This window comes from Sminthopsis crassicaudata, chromosome 1 (assembly GCF_048593235.1).
Source record: "Sminthopsis crassicaudata isolate SCR6 chromosome 1, ASM4859323v1, whole genome shotgun sequence".
Classification (NCBI taxonomy): Eukaryota; Metazoa; Chordata; class Mammalia; order Dasyuromorphia; family Dasyuridae; genus Sminthopsis; species Sminthopsis crassicaudata.
In genome coordinates, this window is record NC_133617.1 from 655,276,410 (window position 1) to 655,297,638 (window position 21,229).

The following is a 21,229-nucleotide window of genomic DNA, read 5'->3' on the forward strand; positions in this document are numbered from 1 at the left end:
TGAGGAAATTTAAATATAGGAAGGCTTAGATGACATATCTAGAATTACACAGCTGACACAGAGTCAATATCATTCACTCATTGTGATTTGGAAAAAACTAAAGAAATGTAGAAGATTTGCCTTAAAACTCTGAACTTTATAAAACATCATAATAATTTCATTTAATAAACATTATTAACTTCTTTTTCATAGAAACAGTTAAGTGGTATCTTGGATAAAGTACTTGGAGACTGGAATATCTGAGTTTGAATCCTGCCTCAAGAATTTAATAGTTTTGTGATCTAGAGCAAGTCACTTAACCATAGTGCCTCAGTTTTCCCACCTGTAAAATGTGAGTAATAGTAATACCTTTTTTCCTATAATTGTTCTAAAGAGCAAATGAAATAATATTTTGAAGTTCTTTATTGCATTTTTAAAGAGCAACATGAATAGACTAAAAGGAAGTAACCATCATTGACCAATGACCATCAATGTTGTCTGCTTCCTAGAGGTCAAGTCACTTCCTGTAACTTCTTGTCACTGACTGAGGGTCTAACTTTTAGAGAGTTCTAGGCCTTGAGATCATGTGACTTCCTGTAACCTTGGTACAAAACCTGATCTTTCATCTCTGAAGATCACTTGACTTAGGGTCTTCTTGAGAAAGCTTCACCTGTCTACTTCATTCATTGTTAAATAACACTATATGTAGAAATTGTTGCTAGGTCTTAGGGAAGATGGTGTTTAAATGGAGGCAAGCAGTTCTTGCCTGTAGTTTTCACAGGGACATAAGACACAAACCAAAATCACCACATCAGGGCAGCTCCTGGTTTCCAGTCTTCATTGCTCTGGAACAGAAATGACAGGAAAAGCAAGGAACTGAACCTACTGTAATACAGAGGAGCAAAGACCTGCAATCTGCTTTCTGTGACTTCTGTGAAATATTCAAATGTTAAAGATGGGATGCCTTCTGAGCAGTAGAAACTTATTTAATTCAAGGGGGTATCCAAACTTTTAGCTTGATAAAATAATGCTAGAAACTTGTATATAGGAATCTGAATTCAGAACAGGGCACGTTGGAATGTCAAGGTTTGGGATTTTTTGTTTTTTGTCTTTCATTTTTTTAGTTAGCTCAATTTTACTTTCTTTCCAAGGGAAATACATATCACAAGAGTAGGGGTACTAAGAGTTTTGAGAACTATATAGGCCTCTGGAGGGAAAGGTGAAACATATTTTAAAGGTGGGAGAATTATAGCTGTAGCTAATTTTTTTTTTCTCCTGAGACAATTGGGGTTAAATGACTTGCCCAGGGTCACACAGCCAGGAAGTATTAAGTGTCTGAGATCAGATTTGAACTCAGGTCCTCCTGACTTTAGGGCTAGTGCTCTATCTACTCTAACATCTAGCTGCTTCTGTAGCTGTTGTTAATGGGCTACTGTGAATTCTTGGTGTTTTCTAAATTCCATAGGCTTCATGATATTAAGACTTTCCAAAATATTATATGCACTGTTATTAGCCTCAGGCCACACACCTAAAACTAGTATAACCTGGAACTGAATCCAAGTCTGATGGCTTTAAACTTAAAGGAAATGATTGGAGGCTCCTTTAGCTGCTATCTATAGAAATAGAGACAGAGATATACAGATGCAAGAGAGGAAAGATCATTATTGTCTATGGAAGGGATTATAGAAAGCTTCACACAGGAGATCTCATTTGAACTGGAATTTAAAGGATTTCAATGGGGTAGGAAAAATCAAGATAAAAATTATTCTTATTCTATTATTCTTATTCTTACTTATAAGTATTTCACATTTATTTGGTTTTTAATCATTTTCAGTAAATGTCCCAGATTGCTCATTTTTGAAGTAGAGTCACAATGAGATAATATACTTTATTCAAATAACCCAGGAAGTCAAAAGAAAACACAAGATAAAATAAAGAATATTATGATCTAAAGATTTTGAGTCACACTCAGAAGCACTTTTCTAAGAAGTGAAGCAAAGCCTTGTGCATAAATGTAATCAGGATGTTCTCATAACAGAAAAGAGGAAACACAGGCATAGACTCAAGTCTTGGTTTAATTGCAACATGACTTTTTCTGACTGTATTCAGCCTTCAGATGTGCTTTTCTGTGGTTGATGTTTGTCATATTTCTCTGCTCTGTCAACATGGAAAATGCTATTTTGGCTATTTCTACCATATGAAATAATAGCCTGGTGGTGTTCTGTCTCAGGAACTGTCAGAGACAAGACACACCACTCAAAGCATGAAATGATATAAAATCTTAAAGGGCACACACCAAAATAAGAGAATTTTACAGAGAAAAAAAAAATCCACTCTTCCCTAACTGTCTGGTTCAGATTTTTGGCTCCTCTTAAAATAGAACAATAAATGTGCAGGTCTAGACAGAGCAGTAATTTTGGTTTCAGAGAAAGTTGATACAAATGCAGAATGAGGATAATGTTGAGAATGTTTGTTTTCAGCAATTCAGCCTCAATTAGCTTGGGGAAAGTGCCTTCTAAGGAACAAAGACAGGACTGAGAACAAGAATGTGCCTTGTGGGCATTTGGCTGGGGTATTGCAAGATACTTTAGACATGCCATAAACACTTGCAATATGGCCTCTATATTTGGAGAAATGAAGTGTCAGCCTTTAACACCTCATTTTTTTTTTTTTTTTTTTTTTTTTTGGTATATCATCTGTGTACCATTCATCTTTCCATGGCCCTTGCCCTAGTGAAAATGCATCCCAACTATTTATATAGGCCTCCATTGAAGTCTTCACTGTGGTTATTTTGTGCAGATTATTTTAATGAAAAATAATGGAAAACAGGAGAAAGCAATGTTGTTCCCAACTGGGTTATCATTTATCCCTGTGATGTAGGCTAAATCTGCTCCAGGATTAAGTACACCTCACCAAAGAACTGTGGATCCATTGTTCCTAATAGTTTAGCCCTAGAAATTAACATTTTTCTTCCAAAGGGTATCAAATAGGTTCATACTTTGTATCCAGAACAGAAGTTTGAACTATTGATCTTTTTGAATTTAATGGGAATATTTACATCTGGACATCACTTTGTCAGAGACTCCTTTACCCATACCCAAATGAATGAAAATAGTCAGTCTTTTTTATTAATATTAAAAAAAGTTCCAGCTTTTACATGAAAATTGAGACTGTGATTTCAGGATAAAAATCCAGGATATAGAAGTTAAGATTGCTATTCAGACCTAGGTTATCTCTTTTTGTATTCCCAGCATTTAGCACAGTGACTGGCACACAGTAGGCACTTCTCAAATGTTTATTTAATTGAATTGGGTTATTGTTATAAAATCAAGAAAATAAATAAACCAACAAATTAAGTAGTTATTATGTGTAGATTTATTGAAGTGTAGATCACTGTCTAGCCAAATCAATTCATTTATAATAACAAGTCATTCTGTATAATTAATCTAACAGCTCATAAAATGTCAATGACATGGGATGTTCCCAGTAGGTACTTGTTGAAATGATTCAAAATCATTACCTTTTTAAAAATTTTATTATTCTATGATTTAATAAAGCAAGTCATAAGATCATAGATTTAGAGCCAAATCCAGTGTAATGGTCTCATTTTATATCTGAGCAAATGGAAATCCATGAAGGTTAAACTCCTGGCCAAATGTTAAATAATCAATGAGGAACAGAGGCAGGATTTTTATACAGGTCCTTTCTTTCCTACTCAATCATGCTGGGGCTCATTCACCAATGCCATAAAGCATTGATGTTCCAATATTTGTTCACCACCTGCTATGACTAAAGTTCCTTTTAGTGCCTTTCAGTGTTGAGGAAAGCAGTATGAGTTAGTGGAAAGAATTAGGAGATTGGAATTGAAATCCTGATTCTAATATTGGTTGGTTGACATGAGAAAGTTACTTTAGTACTCAGAACCTCTCTGTAAAATAGAAATAGTAAAATAGCTTTTTTCTCACAAGACTGTGAGACTTTATGTATGCTACAGATGGGAGATACTGCTCTTAAGATTTTAAATAGTAGGAAAAAAGGAGGGGATGCTTGTGATGATCTGCAAAACCTATGGACAAAATGATTCTTATCCTTATAACCTAAGATCCTTTAATTATTTGTAATTAGACCCGAGTAGGTTACTTAACATTATGAAAGGTTCAAAAGGCTTCAAAGATCTTATTTTCCATAAGTGATGAAAAATAACTTATCTAACACTGTTCTAATTTAAACTCATTGATGGTTGATGATATGAAAGTCTTCCAAGCTAAGTAATCATGAAAAACATTCAATTGCTAAAATGCCTAGAAGTAGAATATAGTCCTCTTCTCATAAGGGAGGAGAAGCCTTCAGTTTCTGATTTTTTTCTTTTCTAGGGGCAGCAAAGCAGAAAATGAGTAGGATGACAGAGACTTCCTTAGTACTGATCACACATGTTCTATGTCTCTTGCACTTAAATTTGAAAGGGCCGCTTTATATAAGAGCAGTTTTCTGATAATGCTTATTATATTTTAATGTCTAAAATCTAATCTGTCCAGACATAAAAAACCAATACCAAGTACACAAAAAAAAAACCAAACAAGCCTCCTTCTCTCCATTACCTTGAAAAGGAAAAAAAAAATCTCAGTTTAATTGGGAATGATTCAGAAAACCTGATTCTTTGCTGGAAATTCAAAATACTGACAGTCAATGACAAGAGAATATCTCCCAGACACATAGTAATTATATCTTGTAGTCATCTTGCCTATCTTCTGAAAGGATTCAACACTATTTTGTACATTAATCTCATTAGTTGTCATAAGAATGCTGAAGTATTCTGGTATTTTTTCTTTTCCTAGTTATATTAATAAGCACCATTCCAAAACAAATTAAAACATTTTATGTCTGTATATACATTTTAATATATTCATGAATGCAACACACATGTACAGGCTGATATAGCAGGTAGTTACAGTTCAGGATTAAACGTGGTTTATTTATCTGCATGAACAGACAAATTCCCAAATCTAAAGATGAATTGTGTATAGTGCCCCAAGAGTTAAATTAACACAAAGTGAATCTCAGAGCCATGGACCAACTATAAAGAAAAAATATTCTAGGAAGCTAGAAATAGAAATCTAAATCATCAAAGTCATCACACAAACAATACATATCCATTATCCAACTTCTATTTCATTCTGCCACCTGGATCTTTTTCCTACCCTCCTGAAAATGAATAATTTAAGAGAGAAAACTACCAAGCCCAGATGTTAACATTGCAAAGTGGATAAATAAGAAATATTTGAATCCTTCCCATGATATGAGTTGCCATTTTGTTATTAGTCAAGCAAGACCTATTTGATCTTGAATAAGTACAAAATGAGCATTGTGTCCTATAGTGGCTCTCAAAGTATGCTCTGCAGATAACCTTATACCATTCTGAGAACCTTTCAAGTGTTCTACAAGGTCAATATTAATTTCACAATAGGGAAAGAACATTTTAATAGCCAAATAATATATCAGTATTAGTGTGCATATATATATATATGTATGTACATATATATGCATATACATATACATATGCATATATATGTATTTGTATATATATATATGTGTGTATATATATATCTTCACACACACACACACACACACACATATATATATATATATATATAAAAAAAAATCTGAGGCTAGTTTTTTTCATATCTGATGAAACACTTTGCAACATATTGAATGCAGAAGCAGATATGAATATCCAGCTGTCTTCTATTAATTCAGACATTAAAGAGATTTGAAAAAATATGCAAAAAAGTCATACTTCTCACTTTTTGTTTTGAAAAAACAGGCACTTTTAATAAAATATTTTATGTTAACATGTAATAGGTTTATTATTATTCTTTTAAGTGAATTAATAAATATTTAAAAATGTTATCTATTTTAATATCTAAAATGGTAAATATGGATAGAAATAGGCCTGAGAACCAAAACCTCTCTCTGAGTCCTCAATAATTTTTAAATTTTTAAATAATTTTAAAATTTAAGATCCTAAGACTAAAAAGATTATAAAGTACTCATTTGATATTAGGGCCATCATAAAATGACATGCTTTGCCACTTTGAATATAATTTCCCTCCCTCTTAATTTCCATTTGAGAAGTTACATATAAGGAAAACTTATAAAAGGAGTTATGAAGCCTTTAAGAACAAATTCAGCTATACAAATTTGAGTGGCTTTTTGGTTCCCAAGCAAAAGCAATTAGACATGATTAATAGAAATCATTCCAAGCTAAATAAACAAGTGGTATATATAGCAGATAAAAATAGTCAATAGAGTCTAACTCAATAACAGCAACATATATTTGTTAATTAAACCAATAAAATAATAGAATGGTTGGAGGGTGCTACAGATATAGATTGCTGCATGCATTTTTAGATGAGGTCACAAAACAGTTGTTTTGCTTAATTGTTTACTTTATTATAGGAGAGCTCTGACAGAGTAGGAAAATCAGTAAATGTAATATTAAAATAAAACACATTAATAAAACTTTTTTAAAGGAAGATCAATTTGATGGTTGAGTAGAGGAGGGTTTGGGTTGTCCAGAGATTTGAGGAAGGGTGATCAGCCAAAAGGCTATTGCAATAATCTATGTGTGAGTTGATAAAGGTCTGCACTAGGGTAATGGCATATTGGAACCCTGTCTTCCCAGAATCAGCCAGAGTCAGGATAATCAAAAGTCTTTATTTTTGGTCTTTTGCCCAGTAGTCAGGAGATTAGATCTAGGAATCTTCACATCTCCTTTCTCTCCCTCCACCGCCAAGAGAATGCTTCAATTTTCTCCTCCTACTCTACCCACTCAAGTCACTTCCCCTCCTTTGTCCACACCCACTGATCCAGCCAGCACCAAATAGTTGGGGAGGGTCATCCTTCAAACATGTTAATAGAGAATTGTACAATTGGCAATTAGTCTCACGTGTTCCATTATCCAAGTGCATTTGCTCAGTTCTAGCCCTTTACAATGGTAGTGTCAGGAGAAGAGAATAACTAAGATATATGTTGAGAAGGTAGAATTAACAGGTTTTGGGAAGTTTTGGGAAAATTTGAAGTGTTGAGAGGTAATGAATAGTCATGGATGATGGTTATTAGCTCTGGTGACCTGGAATCAAGAACACCTTAGTTCAAAGTCAACTTCCAATATTTAAGGTAACTTTCAACAAGCAATTTAATCTTTCTTAGCATCAATGTCCTTATATGTCAAGAAAGAGGTGATTTTAGATGAAAGCTGGATTCCCTGTCAACTATGTGATTCTTTGATAAGAATGGAAAATGCCTTGTATAATATTGGTACACACTCTCAGTCTGATTCTCCACCCTCCACTTAAACAACAATGATGAATGAGTGTTCTTCCTTTTGTGTTTTGTCTAATCGTCTCAATTTTTGTTGTTGTTGTTGTTTGCTTATTTATTTATTCAATTCAAGGTTTTCTTTGGCTAACCAGAAGAGTACTCCATGCCTATTTGCTGTAATGGGAGAACCAATATACTAACAATGAATGACAAAAATTATGATGCTTTTGAAAAGATTTCAAATATAATGATGTCTCTATGAAGTTTCATGAGTAAATTATGCATTCATGCCAGAAGGAAATATATAGTTATGACCATGATAAACATGGATACTATAAGATCTATACCCCGAGGATTTGTATTTGGACCAGTTTGTTTGAACATTTTTATCAAGAACTTGGATAAAGGTCTAAATGACATGCTTTATCAAGTTTCAGGTGACAAGAAGGTGGGAGGAATACTTAAAATACTAGAGACTAGGACTGGGATTGAAAAGAACATGACAAGCTAGAATGATGGGCCAATTTTAATTAGTACAACACAGAGAAATGAGGAATACTACCACTGAATTAAAAAAAGAAATTCATCTGGAAAAATATAGAATGGGGAAGGCATATCCTAACAGCAGTCCATTTGACAAATGTTTGAGAGCTTTAGAATTTTGCAAGTTTGGTATGACCAAGCTGCTAACAATAATAATTGATTGCATTAAAAAAGTTAAATTATAATTATTTTTATTATTTTATATTATGTATAAAATATATAATTATTAATTATAATGCTTATATTTTATATAATATATAACAATACATGAAAATAAATATTATAATTAAATAATTAATAGTTAGATATAATAAGGGAGTTGATTATTCCATTGAACTTTGCTAAGACCAGAACAGGAAGTATTCAATGACTCTGGAGTCAGACAGATTCTTAGGTCCAGATTCTATCTCTATCATTTACTACTTTTGTGACCTGAGTTAAATCACATTACCTCCTTAAGGCTCAATTTTTCATTTCTAAAATGAAAGAGATGAGCTGGTAGCCAAAAAAGTGCCAGCCTAGTTTGGAGGCTCAAAATCAGTATAATATAATCTCCTTGAAAGACCAGACTGTTTTTTTGTTTTGTTTTGTTTTGTTTTGTTTTGTTTTTAATCCTTGCCAGTGCTTGGCACAGCGCAACACACATAGTAGATGATTTCATGCCATACAATGATCAGTTGAAAGACTTACAAAGGTTAGTCTGGAAAAGAGAAGATTAATAAGTAATTTAATTCTTCTCTTCAAGTATTCAAAAGGCTATATTATGGAAAACAGGGTTGAACTTGTTTTTGTTGGCCCTAGAGGGGAAAATTAAAAACAAGGGACAGAAATCCTAAAGAAATAGATTTCAATTCAATGTAAGAAGAAATATCTTACAAATTGTTATTGTTGTTCAATTGTGTCCAACTGTTTTGTGACAATCCACATGATTTTCTTGGCATTTTCTTTGATAGTGGATTAAGCAAACAGATTAAATGACTTTCTAGGGTCACACAATTAGTGAGTGGGGCTAAATTTGAATTCAGATCTTCCTGACTCCAGGCTCAGCATGCTATTCACTGAGCCACCTAGCTACCTACATATATTCCTATCTAAAAATGCAATGAGCTCCTTTAGGAATCCTTTAGGACTCAGTGGAATTGCCTCCAAACTGAAATGCTCTCCCTCTTTCTGGCTACTAATCTCCTTGTGCTGTGACAACTAAAATCTCACCTTCTACAGGAAGCCTTTTCTATCCCCTCTTAATTCCAGTGTTTTCTATCTTTTAATTAGTTCTTGTTTATCTAGTATATAGCTTACTTTTTTCTTTTTAGTTTGTTTGCAAGTTATCTGCCCTAATAGATAAAATCCTTGAAATCAGGGATTATCATTTGTTTCTTTTTGTATTCCCAGCATTTAGCACAATACTTAGCATATAATTGGTTTCTTAATAAATATTTTTTTGGATATATACATATCCAATAAATAATAAATATTTAAATGAAGGCTGGATAACCATTTATCCTAATTATTGTAGAATGGATTCCTGTTAAGATATGCATTAAATAAATGTCTTAGTAGACTAAATGTCTACTAAGATTCTTTACAACTGAGAAGATAGGTAGACCAAGCTTGAGAGTCTATAATACTATGAATGACTAAATACTAAGCATTCCAAGGGTACTTCAAAGAGACAAATACTTCATATTCAATTCAGCATATTTCTTGATTATTTGCTATTTCTCTAGTCCTATTTCTTCAAAATCCTCCTGAGATCAGGGCTGATACTCTATCCATTGTGCCACCTAGCTGCCTCTAATCAAATATATCTTAAGATAAAAAGGATCTGCTACCTCTTTTCAAAATTACAGTATGCTTGTCTTTCTAACTTAAAGGTTATTTGTTTTGCTATCTTAATTAAGAATTTAATCCTTTATTACAGGTGACAGTACTAGGTACTATCAACTGAATGGAATATTTGAAGATATTTTCCTTTATTTAGTAAGAACTTTCAGTTCTTAATCATAGTTAAGGAAAACAGTCAATGTTTATTGATTGATTGACATGGGGAGTTTCAAAAAAAAAAAAAAAAGAAAGCAATTGCTATAGCATTCACCGTTAAGCCTTTAAGATGCGTTTTAATCAATCAATCAAATTAAAAAGCACTTATCAAGTGTTTACTATGTGCCAAGTACAGCACTAATACCAGTTATACAAAGAAAAGCCAAAAATGAGTCTTTGCCTATTAGTGCCTGCCCATTTGCAGGATGGTGCTTGGAAGTGCTCCAAGGGAGTATAGGGAATGATCGTCATTGTGATTAGGGGAGCTCCAAAACTCTTTCTCTTTTTCTCTGACTGGGAATGAACCATGAGGTAAAGCACTTGAAGCTCCTTGAAGGAGAAAATCTCCTTGAACCCTACCACTGTAAAGACCCCACCTGAAGACAAGCAGCTTCATTCTGTAGTCTGGGTGGGGCTGGTTAAGGTTGGAGCTGGAGATACCAATTCTATTGATACCCTATTCTATTGAAGATTTTCTATTTAATAACAACTTCACCCACCAGCCTCATCAGGAGGGGAGCAGGCCTTGGCATGTAGTCAAACATTTCCTTATAAAAAACGGCAGTTTTAAACTCATTTATTTTCAGAGGTCCTAACATGCCATGCCATGCCATGCTATTCTATGCCATGCTACACCAAGGAAACCTCTGCCCACTGGAATAATATTCTCTTTCAGCTCTTTATTTCCCTCACCTATTTCCCTAACGAGATTTTATGCCTCTCTGTCGGGATTTTTCTGAACTTTATTTCTCTGTCAGGACTATTCCATTAAGTAATTCAGCCTTTCTATTCTTACATAGCAAAGGCTGACTTCCCAATGCCAATAATAAACCTCTTTTATCAATCTATGTTTTTGGGTTCATAAATTCCTTTACAAAGAATCTCTGTGCCATCAGAAAGGGGTTCTCCAAAACTCCCTACCCATGTGCCAAATCCCAAAGGGGTCTAGGAGAGCCAAACCTCTCCATTAGGTTCCCTGAACCCTGAACCTGCTACTAGACCTCATCATTTAACTCCCTGACCACCAGGAATTCTAATCTCATAATTTGGTTCCCTGACAACCCTAAATCTAGACCTCATCATATTTTGGTTTCCTGACCAAAGATAACCCCAAAGCCTAAACCTCATCAAAAGTGTAGAAGTTGATATATTGTCAGTGAAGTGAGAGATGTTGGAAGGATTGTCTGTGGGGCAGTGCCAGGTAAGCAATGTCTGGTAGTGGGGAAGGAGTAATGCCTGGCACTGTACCCAAGGTGCTACTTCCTGGCATACTCTTGCCTTTGAGGAGGGCAGTGATTGTGGAATGCTGTTGGCAAATCGAGGGGATTATCTTCTGGACTCTCTTTAGGGATTACTCCCTTTCTACATGAGATGGGAGGAGGGCAATACTTGCAGCATTTGTTGGAAGGGGAGCTGGAACTGGTACCTGGGGCAACCATTAATAGTTTTTGAGTGTATTAATCATTTTGAGAAAAGGATTGTACTCCACCACCCTAAGATACATATTCATATATACATATATACATGTACCTCTTGACTTTTGGGGGGCTTTTTCCAGAAGGAAATGAAGGAACCAGCAGGGGTGAGGTGGGGTCAGGAATGTGAAAATCAGGTATTTTAAACCCCATTTATAAACTCTGCAAAAAAAAAAAAAAAAAAACATCTTTGACCTCTAAAGATAATCACTGAAGAATCAGGGTCAATCAATTTAGCCCCGGGATATCCAATAACAATAAAAACCATTTTTCAGGAGTTCTCAGGAGATTGTCCACACACAACACAAGGAAGAAATGATTGAAAGTCCTAAACAAACACTTATTCCTTGCAAACTAATCACTGGATCAGGGAACTCTCTTATTCAACTTCTTATATATAAAGGAAGAAACAGACACAGAAAGTGGTTAGGTAGCATATCTATAATAACTTTCAAAGTTGAGCTATGAACCATCCTTTCCCAAGTTCTTATCTGGATCTTTTTCTGCTTCATGGTGTTACTAGACAGTGAGATCCATGGAAGTGGCTTTATTTTCTTTCTTCTCCACCTTAACTCTGGGTTATGCATACAATAGATATTCTGTACATATCTGTTGAAAGTATCCACTTTCTATAATGGGTCTGTAAATAATAATTTTCACCTATTTTTCTTTTAATAGATTTATAATGTTCTACTCTTAAGAAAATATAACAATTTCCTCCCCACCTCCCCCACCTCAGGACAGGACAGAGGAGACCTCAAAACATTCAATGTATCTATGCCCTAGATGTATCTGGCTATTTATAATATTTTGTTTGATTAATAGCAATATTAGCATTAACTGGACTTTAGGAGCATTCCGAAAAATCCCTTTGTGTCCTGCTTTTACAGTGAAAATCTTGTAAACAACCTGCATCTGCTTCCTTGATACACTTCCAAAAAAACTAAATTTAAAAGTGTGGTTTACACTTCCTGTGGAAAACAGCTAGGGAATGATTTGTAAATCACTCCAGGTTGGCCAGATCCCTCTGAAACCTTCCTAGGGATCAAAGCGAAATATTGGTTTAAAAAAATACAGGAAATGGTTCCATTCTGCTCCCTTTGATTCTTAAATCTCTTTATGAAAGGTTTTATTGTATCATGTATATCAATGGCTACAGCAACATTTAAAGGAGAACAGAGAAGTAATTCATAGATGGTCTCTAAGCTTATGACAGTGTTGTTTGCACTAAAAGTTTTCAAATGGTTCAGAGAACTAAACAAGCAACAAGTTTCTGTTTCTATAGGACATTGTTGCAGGAGGGACTGGGTCATTTTAGAGTTGGAAAAGACTTTGCTTGTTTGGGATAAATTCAGTTGTAACTTTACATAATAGGTATTACTTTGGATTCCTATGTAAAATTAAAATTTTTGGTTATTGAATCTTTTTTTGTAAATGAACAAGATTTGCCCAAAAGGCTAAGCAATGTAATGATAAGGCTGTAATATAAATGTAAGACTAAGAAAATAAGTGACAAGTACAAAGCCTAGATTGAATCTTTGGTGGTCCTTGAAATCAAACTCCTCAAAACTACAGAGGAGATATGTATAAAGAAATTTTAAAATTTAATGCTTTTTATGAAAATCAGCTTTCCTCCTACTTTTCTTTCTCCTCATTATTTTCTTTCTCCTCATTCTTTTCCAGTTCCTTTTCTTCTCCCTCTTCTCCTCTTCCTTCTTAGCCTTCTCATTACTCTTCTTTCTATTTCTTCTCATCTGGTACTTAATAGCGTTCAGATAGAAATTGTCTTGAATCAGCTCATTATTTTACTTTTTTAATGCTTAATGTTCAGCAAACTATTGTGTAGATGGATTAGATGAATGCCTTTTATAGATGAAATAAAAATGAGATATAAATTCATTTTCTATAGATTCACGGAAAACTTCTATGGAATAATTCTAAGGAAGGAAGGGAGGGAGGGAGGAAGGAAGAGATGAAAGGAGGAAAGGAAGGAGGAAGGGAGAGATGGAGGAAGAAAGGAAGAAAGGCAGGCTGAAGTGAAGTCCCACTAATAAGGGAAAGGAAAGGGGGAACCCCATTTGTCGGCACATAGATCCCATGAGGCGCAATGTCCCCTATAAAATGAATTTACAGGCCCGAAAACCTAGATTGATAAATAAAAGGTTTATTGTAGAAATTTGGAAGTAAAGCTCAGTTAGAAAGATGCCAGGGCCAAAAGTGGCCACTGGCGGGCAGGGACCCTTACGTGGCTGGAAGGAACCATGTGTTGGCTGGGAGGGCTCCTGCAAAGAGGGCGTTCCAGCTTGTTTCTTTTATACCTAGAAGATGATGGGCGGTACCCAGTTCTGGCGGGCTTTTCAGTTAGCCCAGATCAGGTGAGGGCTGAGGGAAGCTGAGCTGAGAGTGGGGGGACTGGGCCCAGATATTCAAAGGGTGCCTTTGACCAGGATTTGTGAATCAAGGTCAGTCATGGGTTGGGCAATTAGGAATCTTAAAGGGACCCCAACCCTCATCACCACTATGCAGTAAGAGCATCAAGCAAGTAGAAACTCCTCACATTCATTTTATATTTGATTTCGAATTAATTTTTGGTCATTGCATAGTCAGGAACCTTTTACTGTTGCCAAATTTTTCATGACCCCCACATACAGTTACATAATCCAATATGAGTTGGGATCCACAGTTTAAGAAGCTTTAGACTAGAGCACTGAGTAATTAAATGATTTGCCTAGGATCTTAGCTAGGAAGTGTCCAAGTCAGAACTTGAACTCAAGTCTTCCTTTCTTAGAAGGCATTATACCACAATGCCTCTCTTACTACCAATAATAACTAATATTTATATAATATATCAAGCTATGTAACATAATATATATATTAGTTCATTAAATTTCACCATAGAAATTAACTGTATGACCTTAGGCAAATTTCTTAACCTCTCTCTCTACATTGTTTTTTTTTTTTTTTTCATATTTGTAAAATAAAAGAGTTGATCTTGAGCATTACATTCCCCAATTACTTTACATTTCAAAATCTGTGATCCATCCAAGACTGAGATAAGTGCTATTATTATTATCTCCATCTTATTGATGAAAAAAACAAGAGTGAGAAAGGATATTTTATTTGACCAGGGTCACATGGCTAGTAAATAAGGCATCTTTTGAAATTCCTGGCTCCAAATCTCACACTTTTTCCACTCTTAGGTAACTGCCTCACAATTCTAAGCAATGATTAAGTTACTATAAATACAATATCATACTTCATTCTTTGCTCTTAGCATACTCTGTCCAAACATCTAAAGACCAGTCCTAATACGTTTATGCTCTTTGCTATAATATATACTGACAGATCACTTACAGGGAATTGTAAATAACAATTATGAATGGTCCATGAGTCCTCATTATTCAGTTACTACTTTCTCATATTCTCTGATCCTTCTCCACAGCTCTCCAGAATTCCTTTCCTTGTTGTACTAGCAATAATTGTTTTTATTTGTTTCATTTTTTCTTTATTGTGGCATTGCACATTCCACTACATGCCATGAAACTGTATAAACACATCAAGAAATCTTTCATTGTTGAAGAATTGCACTGTGAAGTCATTGACTATGAATTTCCTTCTTATCCTTCACATCTTTGACCCTATGCTCCCTCAGACATTGTTGGGTAAGGAGACACAATATGGGAACATACTATGAATACAACATCCTTCAAACCTGCTGCAACTTATGAAGGAATTTTTTTTCTGTGAACATGTACAAAGCTAAACTTAAGTATAGGGAGCAGAAATTGGTTTCTCCTTTTGTTTCTTTTTGTCATTGTTATTGTTTGTTTATTTTTCTTTAAAATCTCAGCAAGCATGAATGTTTGTTGTTGTTAAAGTTGTTGTATCTTCTAAAACAGCAGAGCTTTGAGGTAACTAGATGGTGCAGTGGATAGAGGACCAGCCTTGAAGTTAGGAGGACCTGAATTGAAATCCCACTTTGAAAACAACACTTACTAGTTATGTGACCCTAGGCAAGCCACTTAACTCCAATTGTCTTAAAAAAAAAAAAAAAAAAAGCATGGCCTTCAGATATTCCAAACCTATAGTAAGTATTACTATAATGTTTGAATGAATGAGGTATATAATTAAGGTAGCCTATGAACAATGAAATATTGGGCCATAAGTTGAAAACAAAAAAGCAATGAAATTTTGTAGTGACAGATCAAACAGAGCCACCTCCTCCCAGAACTAACTATATTTTACCTTGTATTCCAGTGTACACCTCCCAAACTGACTCTTACTTCCTATTACCTTTTGGATAATAAATCTTAAAGAAAGCCTGATACTGATCTATTCTGGCCTTAGATTCTTATTTGTACATATTATGGCTTTTTTTTTTTCCTCTCCAAAGCACTGTCTTTCCATAAACCCGTCCATAATTCTAATCACAAATGTACTGATATTGCTTCTGGGGAAAAAAAAAAAGAAAAAAGAAAAAAAAATTCAATTCAAATCCATTCAAGTCCAATTTAACAAATATTTATTTTTCTAATATATTCAAGTTGCTTTGTTAGACATTTTAGATACAAAGGTGAACATTTAAAATGTGATCTGCTTTCAAGGAATTTACACTCCATACTCACTAGCCATATTTCTCTGGGAAAATCACTTAACATTTGTTTGCCTCAGTTTCCTAAACTGTAAAATGGGAATAATAAAAAGACCTACATGCTAGACTTGTAAAGATCAAAGGAGATAATATTTGTAAAGGTCTTAGAATAGTGTCTGGTACATAGCAAGCACTACATAAATGTTGGTTATTAATAATATTAAATCTTAATGTAGTAGAAAAAGTGTTAGCATAGTAACCCAATCTAGTCTTTGCTGTGTCTCTTACTTGTGAGCTTAGGAAAATCACTTTCCTTCGCAATAACATTGCTTTTTCCTCTGTAAAATGAGACTTTTGGAGCAGATGAACTTTAAATTCTCTTCTATCTCTAAAGATCAGCAATTCAATGTAACTTGTTTAAGCAAACAAACAAAAAAGACAGCTTCATTGTATAGAGTGACTGGACTAGAGTCAGAAAGACTTGAATTCAAATCCAGCTTCAGATACTCAATACATGTGTGATCCTTAGCAAGTCTCTTGATCTTTGTTTGCCTTAACATACTGGAGAAGGAAATGGCAAAGCCTTCCAATTCTTTGCTAAGAAAACTCCAAAAGGCGTTACAAAAAGTTGGACATTACTCAACAACAACAAAAAACCTAAATCCTTAGAATCACCTCAAATTGGTTAAGACTAGGAGTGGATTGATCAGAAAGAAAACTACATGATATATTCTACGTTTGTTTGGAACTAATCTCAAGCACTTCCTTGTGCATGAAAAGAAAGAGAGGAATTCCATTACTGCTCAAATTATGTCAGCATTGGATTCAAAACCAATCTAAAGTAGTCCCTAGGGCATCTCTTTTTTAACCAACAAGATGTTAGGAGTTCCTTTGTGGATTGACTCTTAACTGGAAATTAAATGAAAGTCTGGATTCTCTTCTCCATTTTCCAACTCCCACACTCACCCCGACATAATACCATATTATGAAAAGAAGAGAAGAATATATTTGGCAGGACTAGCTGACTTCATCTCCAAGCTTTTCCACAGAATCTGTGTCTGATCTCAGGCCATCTCTTTCTGATCTCAGTCTCTTAAGGGTATGGGACTGATGCATGTCATTAATTATACACAATTAACAGGCATTAAGGGAAAGAATACTCTTGAGGAAATAAAGTTTGGTTTGTCTTGAGCTAAGAGAGTAGACAGAGTACCTTTACAGATTAACTCAAAGTTCATAGCATAACCAAATCCAAGAGTTAAGCAGGATTTGAAAGAAGTTTGTAGCAATGGTCCAAAGTCAAAAAAGTTAATAGCGTATCAGGAAAATATGATGCAAAAGTGACAATAGGCACTGACAAAATGAAATTTTCCTTTCATGAAGCTTTTCGCCAAATAAAATATTCTTTTATTCTAATGGTACTATGTGATTATCTAGATTATTAACTTTTTGAAAAACTGACTACTTGAAAAAAAATCTCTCATAATTCTTAGCATGGATCTCTGCATACTGTAGGTAGTTACTCAATAAATATTTGTTAATTTATTTTTATTAAAAATGAACATATTTTTGTTGTTTTACTCATATCATTCTTCCTTTAAATAATGTGGTTACCTTTTAAATACCTAATGCTCACAATCATAAAAGCTATCCACATTGCTTTAAAAATACAAATATTGATAATTTAAGAATATTACTATGTACGTAGGACATCCTCTATGTTCAAATATTTATGACTCACCATTTCCAGATTTTTATGCTTAACATTGACATTAGCAATGAATGAAGGGTAGTGGGCAGAATGTTGGATTTGCAGTCAATCCCATGATTGAATCCAACATGTGTCAATGGCTACTGGTATGACTTTGAGTGAGTCACAGTCTCTTTAGGCCTCAATGTCAAAAGTGAAAAATTAAACTATCAGATTTGCTTATCTTTAAAGTCTGCTTCAGCTCTAAATCTATGGTCCTATGAGCTTTTTTGCGGGTAAGGGACAATTTCCACTTTCTCTGCTCACAGATTCTTTTCCTAAAGTCCATGGAATACAGAATTACTTTCAAAAGTCAAGACAAGAAAAGTCAGAGTAGGAGTCACAGCTACAATTTTTGTTTTAAAAATTAAAATATTTTTATTTATTGTCCTTTTAAGCTACTTACAGGCAGAATTGTTAGTTATTCAATATTCCAGCAATTATTGATTCATTTAAATTATTTTTAGATTTCAAAGCCTTCAAAAAGTAATTATGGCATAGGAAAAGTTGTCCGATTGATTTTTGATATTATATTGCAAGATGATTTAATGAGATATCAGATAAGTATCTTCTTTTTTGTGTCAGGTTTGAAGGAGAATATCATTTTGGGTCCTAAGTGACCATTCAAGTACAGTACAGGAATTTGGATAAGCATAATAGTACTGAAAGATCTATTTTCCACCATCTCTTCCTACCTTAACCTCCTCACTCCCACACTCCCTCTACTATACATTATTTTGGTATTGAAAAAGACTTCAGTGCCCACTTCTAAGCAAGAATTCCTGCCTATACCATGTCTGATAAGTGATTATGTAGTCTATTCTTGAAGACTATCCATGAAAAAGAACCCAGCACCACTGGAGATGTCCCTTTATACTTTCAAAAAGCTCTAATTATTTGAATGTTGGTTTTACTTTACATTGACTAAATTGATTTTTGTAACTTACTATCATTATTTCTAGTTCTGTTTTTTGTTGCCTAGTTGAATATATGTGACTTTTTTTTTTTTTAAATCAAGATAGCTCTTCAAATCTTTGAAAACAGAGGTAATTACCATGTATGTACAAGTGTTTCCTACCCCTACCTTGGTCTTTTTCAGGATGTATTTTTTCTAGGTACTTGTATGTCATAAACTAAAGCCTCTTCACAATGCTTGATGCCTTTCTGTGATATTATAGTGTTATATGTACCAAACCTAATATGTGATTCCTTAAACTGAATACATATGTTCTTAGACATAATACATCTCTTAATGTAAACTAATAGAGCATTCTTTTTTTTGGCTGCCATATTACTCTCTTGATTTATCTTGAGTTTGCAATCTACTAAAACTTTCCTACCTTTTTAAGATCTACTATTGTTGAAACATGACTCTTCTTTATTGCATATGTGAAAATTCTTACTTAACACAAGAATAAGACTATATTTATTCTTAGGTCTCCCAGATCCAGGCATTTTTGCTTGCTCTTCATTGTCTCTTTTTCTTTCTTCCTCTCAGCCTTCTAGCTTTCTTGACTTCCTTCAAGTCTCAAATATTCCTCAAGATTAAACCATATCTTCTTCAAGAAGCCTTTCTCCATCCTCTTAATGTTAGTGCATTAAAGATTAATTCTAGTAATCTGTTAATTACCATCATTTTATCCTACACACAGGCACACACACATTTTGTTTGTATGTAGTTACTTGCATGCTTTCTTCCTCATTAGGCTGTAAAGCTCTTGACTGTGTTTTTCCAGCATTTAACATAGTGCTTGACATGTAAAAATTACTTAAAATATGGTTGTTGACTGTCTGATCCCTATAAAATTGCATCTGTTTTAGATTTAATCCAATGTTCCAACATAAGATCTTTTCAAATAGTATCACTATTTTGTTGTTGTTTTAACTATTGATCTCAGTTTTGTTGTATCTGCAAATCTGAAAAGCATTCAATCTATGCTTTCAACTCATTGATGAAGTTCTAAACTAGTGCTAGATTGGGCACAGATCCCAAAGATAGACAATTCTCCTTCTCCTTCTCCTTCTCCTTCTCCTTCTCCTTCTCCTTCTCCTTCTCCTCCTCCTCCTCCTCCTCCTCCTCCTCCTCCTCCTCCTCCTCCTCCTCCTCCTCCTCCCCTCCTCCTTCTCCCCCTCCTCCTCCTCTCCTCCTCCTCCTCCTCCTCCTCCTCCTCCTCCTCCTCCTCCTCCTCCTCCTCCTCCTCCTCCTCCTCCTCCTCCTCCTCCTTCTTCTTCTTCTTCTTCTTCTTCTTCTTCTTCTTCTTCTTCTTCTTCTTCTTCTTCTTCTTCTTCTTCTTCTTCTTCTTCTTCTTTTTTTTTTTTTTTTTTTTTTTTTTTTTTTTTTTTTTTGCTGAGGTAATTGGGGTTAAGTGACTTTCCTAGGGTCACATAGCTAGGAAGTGTTAAGTATCTAAGACCACATTTGAACTCAGATCCTCCTGACTTAGGGGCTGGTGCCCTTTCCATTGTGTCACCTAGCTGTCCAATACACAATTTTAACAGACATATGTTTGGCAAAAGTGTTTGCTATAGTCTTGAGGGCAGATATAAAAATGAGCCCTACCAAGGAAAGGTTACCTATACATTAGGAATTTGTGGCCTGAAATCCATGAATTTTAAAAAATATATATTTCATATTTCAATAGAATTACTTTCCTTTGTGATCCTATGTATATTTATGCATATAAAACCAAGATTCTGAGAAAGAATAGCTCTTACCAGTCTTGCTAAGGGGCTCATGATAGCCACAAAAAGGCAAAGAACCTTTACAAAGATGATCCAACACTTAGTATAGTACCTCGCAAAGAGTCAGATTTTAATAAATATTTGTTATTGTTATTTTCAATGATAAAATGATGATGGTGGTGGGGATGCTGATGATAATGATAGTAATGGTGAAGTTAATCAATTAACAAACATTATTTTTAACTTTTACAAGTAAATTTTTAAAAAATGAAATATAGGTACGAAGTCTCTTTCCTATACCCAGTACAATTGAGAAAAAGAAAACAGAAACAAAAAATACCCATTATCCTGAGAGTGTTTAAGGATGAAACTGTAAGGAAGTCAGAAAACAGATAAAGGTAAAAAAAAAAAAAAAAAACCTACAAAGATTTTTTTTTTTTAATAATAATTTCATTTGACCACCAAGGAATATGGACCACCATGCTTGAATTATAACAGTACCCAAGATACGCTTACTGAAGAAGTAGAAATATCACTAAAGAGAACCTAGTAATAGAACAAGTATTTGAATTTGATTAAGTGTGCACAGAAGACATAATTAGGATAACATTGAGAGATCAATTCACAAGGAGCATGAAGGAAGGGGAAATATTAATGGTAAGGGGGAAATGGAGGATTTACTACTTTTTGTGACCCTGGATATCTTAGAATCAGCTGGAGTCAGGATAAGCAAAAGTCTTTATTCTCGGTCTTTTGGGATCACTGTCAGGGGATTAGATCTAGCAATCTCCACACCTCCTTCTTCTCTCTCCAGGGCCAAAAGAATGATCCTGCCTGTCTTACTCCACC

The 21,229-nt window shown here is 34.4% G+C and overlaps 1 protein-coding gene across 5 annotated transcripts in view; it reads left to right on the forward strand.

The window, feature by feature from the left end:
• Window positions 1-21,229, forward strand: part of LOC141551390 (E3 ubiquitin-protein ligase Topors-like) — a 342,185-nt gene that overhangs the window by 28,988 nt on the left and 291,968 nt on the right. For 2 of the 5 annotated variants that reach the window (XM_074282994.1, XM_074282996.1), the window contains exon 3: window positions 193-331. The exons of the other annotated variants lie outside the window; for them this stretch is intronic. The gene's annotated coding sequence lies outside the window, so the exon portion shown is untranslated. The remainder of the gene's footprint in view (window positions 1-192; window positions 332-21,229) is intronic. 5 annotated transcript variants of the gene reach the window in all.